The following is a 10848-nucleotide window of genomic DNA, read 5'->3' on the forward strand; positions in this document are numbered from 1 at the left end:
AAACAAGTCTTAATTAAATGAAACGAGTCCCCCGTGTTTGCCCGCTCTTTCGGATGTTGCCCGATTTTGTTTTGCCCTGCCTCGTTTGGCCATTTCTAATTTAGCCAGGCTCCAACCGAGAGCTCCTCCAACATAGAGAAATAAACGAGCCACCACCGCCCACTCTCTTGTTCTCCTAATTTTTAAACAACTTTCACACAGTTTTGTTATTATTATCGTGACAATATGCATGTAAAGCTCACATACGTTCCAATTTTTTTCAGATCGGTACAGAAGTTTCGGAAGAAAGAAGAAAGCATTGCTCCATCGGTAATAATACTTTGCACTTGCCACGAGATCATCTTTACCGTGGAACTGGAACTGGAACTCGATTCATTTTCAACTTTTGAGAGACAGAAACTTGAGATATCGTATCGTAAAACACAAAAAAATATCCCCTTTCCCCTCTTTCTTTTCCATAATTCATCCATTCGATGAAAGAAATCATTAGCGATTCTGAGAACACGTATAAATATATCGTGTAATTGACGCAATCTCAAACGACGATTATCGATGATTTATCATAACATTCAACGTATGAAATATCGTTCAGAATTTTAATTTCGCGTTTGTTCGGAATTGCGAGCGGTTCGAGGACATCCCTGGATGGGTCAGGTAGCTCGGGACACTGGTATCAGAAACACATCGTGTCCTACACGGCTCGCGTCTGATAACACTATTACTCGAAACGATTCACACGGATCTCTTTTCCTTCCGCGATTAGAGACCTGCCCGCGGCCGGGATCCCTCGATCCCTGGGATAATGGGGATCCCTCTTCGAAACGGAGTGAATCGAGGAAAGGCTATCTTTATCATCATCGATTTGATCACGGTTGACAGCCTGTCCCTCAAACGCTTCCTTATTCGTGGTATCGTTGCTTTATCACGCTTAGCCTAGATGTCGCCACACGCGTAGCTCTACGAATGCAGCGCTACGGGATCCGATGTAATTCGTTCTCGAACGTGTATCAACGTTGTTTACTTCGATTCGAAACGGGACACGGTTATCGAACTTTTAAAAGAAATTTTAAAGTGGATAGAAATACGTGTAAATGGAAATTTTAACGAATTTCGAGATAAATAATTTTTATAACAAAATCCATCGGTATAGTAAATCCTTCGATCAGGAGAGAGATAACCTAGAAATTTCGAAACGAAGAATTCTTCTGGAAAATAGAATATTTTCCTAGTGTTTGCAAAAAAAAGAAAAGGAAAAACGATATTAGGTAAATACGTGTCACCGATATTCTGGCAAAGATCCGTGGTTTATCGTGGGGATCTGAGAGGAATCTCGGAGAGGATAGAAATCCTCGACCGATGACAATATGGGCTCGCGAGGAGGAGAGAAGGGGGGGAGAGGGAGCAAAGGTAACGAGCGGCAGTGGTGGAGAGAGGGGTCAAGGGTAAGGCATTCCACCAGTTGACACTCTAGGCTGGCCCGAATGTTTCGGATGGTTTCTCTTCTCGACCTTTCGTCCCGTGCATCCCGTCGCCACGGGTTTCCAGCTGGATCCGACACGCCGTGTTACGGGCCCCGTGAGGCCCACGAGAGACAACAGAGCGAGCGAGAGAGAGAGAGAGAGAAAGAGAAAGAGAGGAGGAGCCGTGCGCCGTGTGGCACGGTTCGTGTTCTCGGTTCTCGGAATCGCTAATTAGTGTCCTCCTTGTTTTATTCCCATGCCGGGCTCGTCCTCTCCCTGAAAATCCTTGTCCACGACTAGCCTCCCCTTTCCTGCCTCCCTCGTGCCATCCTTGCGTTTGACGCGTTCCCTTGACGATTTCATCGCGAATCCTGGAATGGAGATGCACTCGTCTTTGGAAATGGAGAGTCTATTATGAGGTTTTTAAAGAATGGTAGAAAATGGTACCGTTAGTTTAGTTAGTTTAAAGTATATATATATATATATATATATATATATATATATATATATATATATATATATATATAAGGCTGGAAATCAAAAGTTTTAACGTTTCTTTTTTCTTTTTTTGATATAGATGATGGAGCTGATCTTGAACTTGGAAATAAGGAATCTATTATGGAATATTTATGATAAGTGAAGAAACATAAAAATTGGTTTAATTAGTTTAGAGTATATATAAGGCTGGAAGCTCAGAAGTTTTAACGTTTCTTTTTTCTTTTTTTGATATAGATGATGAAAGTCATCCTTGAACTTGGAAATAAGGAATCTATTATGGAATGTTTATGATAAGTGAAGAAACATAGAAATTGGTTTAATTAGTTTAGAGTATATATAAGGCTGGAAGTCAGAAGTTTTAACGTTTCTTTTTTCTTTCTTTGATACAGATGATGGAGTTAATTCTTAAACTTGGAAATAGAGAATCTATTATAGAATGTTTGATGATAAACGAAGGAACATAGAAGTACAGAGTAGTAAATTGATAGAAATTCTTGTCTATCACCAATCTTTTTCTCTTTTTCATATACTCTGTTGTTGATGGATAGACGAATGGGATCTTTGGGTTGAAATTATTGACTTTAAGAAGGAGACGTACAATTTCAAGGAATCTCTGAACGAGTGCATCGAATCAAGGAAGAAAGATTCTTATTCTTTATTGGAAATATTAAAGCTCCGTTCCATTATATGCAAAATTGTCCGACCAATCGTCATAGTCGTCGTCACTGACCCGGGCCGGAAGATAAGGACGAACGATTACCGGCAGATCGGTTTGTCTTTCCGGGACGATTCGATCGCGAGTTCTATCAAGGAAGAAGAGGGAATGCCAAGCGTTCCCGTACGAGCGGAGATCGAAAGGTTTATCGATTTCTTCAACGAATTTCTCGAATGCTTTACACTTCTTCACCAGCCTTCACACCTCCCCGATCTATCGAGCCATCTCTCCTCCCCCTCCCCGTCCACCCGTGGATTTGATCCACGGACCCAGATCCCCCGAAAAGGGGGCCCTCTTTCTCGGAATCACTAATTAGCGTCCTTCTCGCTTTCTTCTTTTCCAATCAGCCGGACAGTCGTCGAATCTGATCGAAGAGAGCAAGGGGCCAGGGCCAGACTGACTGACGCCTTCGCATAATTTACGACACGGTAACGTTCGATCCATCCACGAAAAACTGTGCCTCGTTCGAAGGAAGAAGGAAGGACCCGTTTTCAAGAATCCGTTTCCATACAATTACGATCTTTCGATCGCCCTGCATTTCTATTTCGATCTCTATCGTATACAATTATTCTTATTTCAAAGGAAAAGAAGAGTTTCGAGGATATTTTCGAAAGGATCAAATTTTTACTAAAAAAAATATTTTCATAAGAGACGCGTCTAATAAGAAAGAAGAGAAATTGTAATCTTTCTCTGAGGTTAGAAGATGCCAGAATAAGCAGATAGTTCGAATCGATTGGCTGTTTTAATGGGGAGCCGAGGAAGGAAGGAAGGAAGGGGGCGAAAAGCCGGGATAAAAAGTGGGAAACGGCGGGATCCTAAGTGACACGTTTCTCGAGGAGGAGGATGTTGAGGATGATATTAAGAGCAGGCGAAAGTATGCGGAGCGTATCTGTCGCGCGACACGCCGCACGGGCGCGCATATCTGCACGTCCTTGTTTGGCAATAAGAACTGCCTCGGAATAAAGCAGAAACGTGACCGGCGCTCCTCGCAATTTACGTCAAAAGCGGCGTCGTGGATTCCCGCATACCGAATAACGACGTCGTCGAGAATAATGTCGCCTATGTAGATTCGATCCCGATAGCAGCAAAATACCACGCCGGTATCTCGCCGCAGTCCCTCACTCTCTGGTCGAAAGGGAAAAGAAAAGAAAAAAGAAGAAGGAAAAAAGAAGAAGAAGAAGATAAAGCAAAAAATAAAGAAAGAGAAGAAAAGGAAAGAATAGAACCTATCGTGTTCTTCCACGATCGGTGCTATTCTCGTCTCGTCGAGGATGAAGGGATAAAACCCTTCCTCCCCTCCTTAAACGTTCTTCGTGCTCTTTATCGCCTCTCTTTATCCCCCCTCCCCTCCCACGAAGAAGAAAAGTCACGATACAGAAAGAGAGAGAGAGAAAGGGAGGCAGTTTCACCGCCTGTGATAGATAATGACAATTTCGTGTCACCGATTCCTCGAGGAAACGGTTCTAACGAGGGCTCCCCGTTTTACCTGTTGCACCGTGGGGTTCCCTCGAAAGGAGCGAAGGAAGGAGGGAGGGAGAGGGAGGAGGAGGAGGAGGAGGGAGTCGCGGCGCACAATGCAGGGGAGGCTGGAACGGATAGCAGAGTTTTTTGCCCAATTGAATTGAATGTAAAACACGGCCTTACATCAATCTGAGCCGCGAGGCTGAGTGACCGGAGTGATTTAAGCATCGGGCCTGTGGACCGCCGCCGCCGCCGCCGCCGCCGTCGTCGTCGTCGTCGTCGCTGCTCTTTAGAGCTTTCCTGTCTCTCGCCGTTCTCTACTCCGGCTGGCGTTTCGAAGGGAATCGAAAAGGAGTTGGCGTTAACCCGATCTCTTCTCGGTCGTTCAACTTGTCTTCGATCGGTCACCTCTTGGTCTCTCCCCCTTCCAAGAAAATCGGACTCGCATTTTCTCTCTCGGCTTCCCTTTCGCCGCTTTTCACCGGGAGGGGACCACCCTCGAATGCTCGTTAAACAACCACGCGCTCGTTGTCCCCACACGTTCGTTTGGCCGAACGACGCGGAGGCCGGGGAAGGAAGATCGATCTTCTTCTCGTGCCTCCTGTTGCCCTATCCCCGGGGGCGTATGCGACGAGAATCGGATCTCCCTTCTCTCCCCCCCCCTCACGTCCATCGTTGGGAGGAATTTATCGTCGGTTGTGGACCGTTTTATGATAATTGGCCCGGGTATCGGGTATATGAGGATAGTTTTTTGTTTCCTCCACGGAAAAAAAAGGGACGAGGGGGAGATACGAGGCAGGCTCCGCCTATATCCTCTGCGCGGAAAGAGAGAGGAGGAGGAGGAGAGCGGAATTAGCGGATCCGGGTAAAAATCGAGGAGGGGAAGGGAAGTTCCTCGTCGGATGTAAATCAACCGGCCCGTGGCAAATGTGGCGCGCGAGAAGAACTCCTCCACTCCTATATTCCCTCCTCTCCTCTCCTCTCCTCTGCCACTCCGGCGTTTTACCAACAACCCGCGTTCCAACTCGCTGACAAACTCGAAACAACATTCCTCCGCCTTCTCCGTTCCTCTTCCTTTTTCTCCCTCCCCCCCATTGTTCCCCGAATTTCTTCCTCCTCCTCCCTCCCCTTTACCAATTTATTTGTCCCCGATTATCGGTGGCTAGATTTACATCCACCCACCAGAGAGAGATAAAGAGAGAGAGCCAAAACCAAACAGAACCAAACCGGAGATTCCGCCAATATACCCTAGTTAAGAGGGAGATCCATCGAGGAGGAGGAATCGGTGTGGAGAGACGACCTCTCCCTCCTCCCCTGTACACGGTTCGAGTTAAGCGACAATTAAAAAATAAGGATGGAGAAAAGTAAGGAAGGGAAGAGTGAAAGAGAGAAAGAGAGGTGGCGCGGGAATCGGTGTGCCTGCACGCACCGTCTCCTCCGGAGCAGAAGCGGGCTCCTCCAGAAGGGGACTCCCACACTCCCCACGGACGCGGGACACACGTACACCCGTCCCCACGGTGCGCGGCGCGGCCGTGTTGGTAAAGGTGGATACCACGCCACGGGACAGGCAGCCCCAGGTATATAAGCTCGCCTCTACCGAACCGTTGTCTTAAGGCTACCATATATTACGTCGGAGGGGCCGTGGGTCCCTGGACGACGAGGTTGTCCTCGTCCCACCTACCCGGGGCCCTACCCACTCCTCTCGCTTTTCTCTCAGGACAGGAGAGGGAGGAAGAGGAAGAGGGGGAGGGGGAGATCTCGAAGAGGTCCCACAGGCCCCGTGTCGTCGCGGGCATTCCTGGAGCTGATTTTATTTGTAGGATGTCAACCAGTCGCGGCCCAGTCGGGACAGGGGGAGGAATCGAGAGGACGCAGAATGCGACGGGACGAAGAGAGAGAGAGAGAGAGAGGAGCTGCGCGGCCATGGGACCCGGATCGGACCCAGACCCGACAGCACCGAACGGCAATTAATTCCCCTCTCGATTTATCGTGTCTAACTGCGCCGATCGGGGCCCGCGGATCCTATTACCCCCGCGGCCTCGATCATTTTTCCTCGCCCCGGACACCGGCTCGCGTGTTCTCGCCGCGGCCTCCGCTGCCAATCATTTCGACGCTTCTGTCAGCTCCCGTCTCACTTCCCGTTCCCCTCTCCTCTCTCCACTTTTCTTTAGAGGGGGAGGAGCTGGTACACGATAGGAAGGATTTCGAGAGGAACGGTTCGAAATGTTAAAGTGAAATTCGAAAGAGCGAGGAAATTATGTTTGATTTATGGAAAAATTTTCGACCTACGCTTTGACTATCCAATACGAATTTGGAGATGAAATTGCATTAGGGAAGAAATTATGAAACATTCATGGAAAAATTTCGGCTTACATTTTGACTATCCAATACGAATTTGGAATTAATTTGAAAATACTAAGATGAAATTTGCAGTAAGGAAGAAATTACAAAAAATCATGGAAAAATTTCGGTCTACATTTTGACTATCCAATACGAATTTGGAATTAACTTGAAAATATTAAAATAAAATTGGCATTAGGGAAAAAATTACGAAAGATTCGGATTCATAAAATTTTTGTCCTATGCTTTGATTATCCAATACGAATTTGGAGCGAATTTGAAAATATTAAAATGAAATTTGCATTAGGGAAGAAGTTACGAAAGATTCGGAGTCCTGGAAATATTTCGGTCTACGCTTTGACTATCCAATACGAATTTGGAGATGAAATTGTATTAAGGAAGAAATTACGAAAGATTCATGGAAAAATTTCGGTCTACATTTTGACTATCCAATACGAATTTGGAATTAACTTAAAAATATTAAGATGAAATTTGCACTAGGAAAGAAATTACGAAAGATTCAGATTCATGGAAAAATTTCGGCCTACATTTTGACTATCCAATACTAATTTGGAATTAACTTGAAAATATATTAAAATGAAATTCGCATTAGGAAAGAAATTACGAAAAATTTCACTCTACACTTTGACTATCCAATACGAATTTGGAACAAACATAGAAATATTAAAATGAAATTGGAACAAAGTTGAAGATGCTAAGACGAAATTTGCAAATAGTAAGGAATTACAAAGAAGTTTGTTTGTCTCGGATTTGTGGAAAAGTTTCGCGTACTATCGATGAACGTTACCCACGTTCACGTTATTATCGGTAACGGTATACAGGTTAATGCTCAGCCTCTGAGCAGAGAAGAAGGGTTAAACGACCTCGTGGCATCCTTTCCGCGAGGTAGATAAAACGCGAGAAGACAATGACCACGCGATAACAGTCTGTTTTATGGCTAGTATCCGTTCCCCTGGTACACACGTGGGTCGAATCCGGCTTTTCCTCCGTCAAATTTAACGATATTAATCGGATCCGTGGATCCTCTGCATTCCTCCGGCCAACGGTCCCCCCCCCCCCCCTAGACACGGCTACCGTTTTTGATTATCGATCAGAGACATTTTTCTCCAAGCCAAGATTGGCCGGTGAGATAAGCCTGACCCAAGGGTAGCTGTCCTCCTTCCTTCGAAAACCTTGTCCCATCGATCTCGTCTCCCCCGATGCTTTCGATTCCTTCGATTCTCTCTCGTCTCCTTTCCATTCAAATTTCCGATCGATTCTACTTCCTTTTCTTTCTTCTTTTAATTTCCCTTTAATAAACAGAATTAATCTCGATTCCCAAGAACCGAAAGAATTCTACAAACCAAATATATATATATATATAACACGATTCTCACGGTGTCGATATCGAAAGATAAACCTTGTTAGCAAAGAAGGAAGAGGGGAGTATCTGGTCCAGTGGTGGCGGACCGGTTAAAATCGGTCGGTAAAGAAGGGCGAGGGGGAGTGACGCGTCCATTCGTATTCGAAACGGCGAAAGCGATATCGAGGACGGTTGTAATGGGTAAAAATTAGCCGTGACGGAGGGCATGAATCCGGCGACGAGACGGTAATGGTCGCCGGATTCTCGTCACGACCCATAGATCGTTGGGTGCCGTGGTAGCCGGGACTGCCCGCTGGGCGTCCCAACACTATCGCTCCTGGATCAGCCACGGATTTCAGAAGCTACCAACTTACATATATATATATATATATATATATATACATCTCTCCACCACAGTGTTTATGCATGTTTATGCCTGTGTGCGGCCACAGGTCTTTACGGCGACCCCCCGCTGCACCTCGCCTCTCGCGAACTCTCCTCTCTCGCGAAAAGGAGCAGGTGAGGGGAGGAGAGAATCCCTTCCTTCCTCGATACCCTCGCGAAAAGGGAAAGGTGTAATAATTCGCGGCTCGTACGGTCCATCAATTCCATCAATTTCCAACTTTTATCACCTTTTTTTGTTTTTTATTTATCCACCCCTTTCTATCCTCCCCTATTACATTATCGATACATGGAAATACGCGAGAGATACGCTGCTCGTCTAATTGCCTCCCCTTCCTATTCTATTTTCGACCGAGTGATTTATGGTGGGAATATGCAAAGCAGGGCAAAGACTCGTCGAGTCCGATCATCGTGCGATAAAATTAATCGGACGCAAGAGGAGGAGAATTTTTCGAAATACGAAAAATTCGTACGTGTGTGTATATAAATACTATAATAACAGGGATGAAGATCTCTCAGAGGGGCGCCTCCATTCGGTCAAATTAATTACGATTTTAGCCCGGTTTTATTAATACTTAAGGGGAATAGTCCGTTCGAGTCCGTCCTCGACTCCGAATCTCGACTCGTCCCCTCTCGTCGTCGAAATACGTCGTATAATATTCGAAAAGCGGTTCCTCGGGGGGGGGGGGCGGAGGGGAGGTGGGGATGGCGGGTAAAAAAGGAGGCGGCGACAGGGGAGGGGGAGGGGGGCCGACTTTACGACTGGCGGAATGCCCGGTTCGGCCCTTTTTACGCGCCGATTTTTAATTGAATTAAACGATGATAAATAATCGGTCAGATACGAGAATGTCGCCGCCCGTTTTACGTGCCGGATTTTTCTGCTCTCTGGATTCGGCTCCCTTCCGAACCGCTTTCGATTTCTTGCCCTCCCCCCCGCCTCCTCCAAGTCGGGCGGAATCCGCTCGAATATAATACGCTTTCACGGACGTGCATTGAACGTATTAGATATTTCGTTACTATATACGCGACTCTGCCTAAAAGAAATATTTTATTGCACATCGAGTACATCTTTCAGTATTTTTTATTACTTGTTTCTGTACGAGATTCCTCGATAATAAAAATCACCCTCTCCCTATAATAAAAAAAGAAAATACCGTAGATGACCACTGACGATCTTTCTCGATTCTTGCGTTAAAAACGTTTCGTCTAATCTTTGTTATTGAGAAAATGATCCAGATCTTACGATTTACGAATGAATGAACGGATAAGCGGATGTCACAAGTGTAATGGAAGGGAAAAACTGCATCTTTCGTATCTCGAGTGATACTTTTATTCAACATTTTGATATCAAATCTTATCAATCGTCTCTCCCGTCTCTCCCGTCTCTCCCGTCTCTCCCGTCTCTCCCGTCTCTCCCGTCTCTCCCGTGTGAACGATAATTAATATATACATCCCATTTCGTTCATTGGATGGAAAAGTGTGACGAGACGTGATAGTAGAAAGCGGAGAGCACGTTATCCAGTAGCCCGTAGGTAGGAAATGGGTTCGAGTTCGGGAGGAATTTGGGAGGGGTGTTTCGCGTAGCTATCGAGGGATCGAGAGGAAGGTCGGATCCCTCGAAAGGAGCCGGTGTACGAGGCTGTTGGAGGCGGGCAGGAGAGCAGGGGGGCCCGGGCCCATTTATCATACAGGAAACAATAGGAACTGGCAAAACACGTGCTTCGCGCGCGCTCTGCAAAACCGGCCGAGAGAGCGCAGAGACCAGAACTCGGACAGAAGGAGGAGGAGGAGGGGGAGGAGGAGAGAAGAGACTCGCTGTCTCTCCTCTTCTCGAGGAGAGAAGAGAGGGTCCAGATACATAATACGAGGCGAGGGAGCTGCGGGCGAAAAAGGAACGAGCGAGGAGGGAGGAGGAGGAGAGGGAGGAGGGTGACCGGTCTCTCCCTTCATTTGTTAAAACAATATAACAATTCATTTTTGTCACATCCACTGTCGAAGGGCTTTTATTGTGACGGCCAGCCCCCCTCTCTCGGAATTGTTTCACCGCTCGCCAAACTATTGTCGAACCGGCACGACTATCTCTCTCTCTCTCTCTCTCTCTCTCTGCGTCTCTCTTTCCTCTTCTCTCCAGGGACGGACGAATATCGTATCGGGACGTCCTCCCCCTCCCTTAGATTCGAGTAAAAATCCAAGTCGGAATACGAATCTCTTTTTTTCCCCGCGAATTTTTACGATTAATCGAATTTCGGAATTGGAATTGGAGAATTTTTTTCTTCTCTTCCTATCTTTTTTCTTTTTGCGAGATAAGCTTCGTTTCGAGGATTTATCTCATGTTTTCGGAAAATAGTTTGGAAAAATCGATAATAATCTCGGGCGATTATTTTTATTCTTCTCCTCGTCTCTCCTTCTTTCATTTTTCTCTTTCGAATCGAAGAGAGGAGGAGGAGGAGGAGAGAGGAGGAGCGGGGCCGATGTTTAAAACGTGACGATAGATTCGCGGCGAGGAACGCCATTATGGATGAGCAAAACTGTGAGAGGCCGGTCTTCCTGGTCCCGGCCATAAGTTAGCTGCCACCGGCTTGAACCCGGCTGCATGAGAGATACCCGCG

The sequence above is a fragment of the Apis mellifera genome, linkage group LG8 (assembly GCF_003254395.2).
Source record: "Apis mellifera strain DH4 linkage group LG8, Amel_HAv3.1, whole genome shotgun sequence".
Taxonomy (NCBI): Eukaryota; Metazoa; Arthropoda; class Insecta; order Hymenoptera; family Apidae; genus Apis; species Apis mellifera.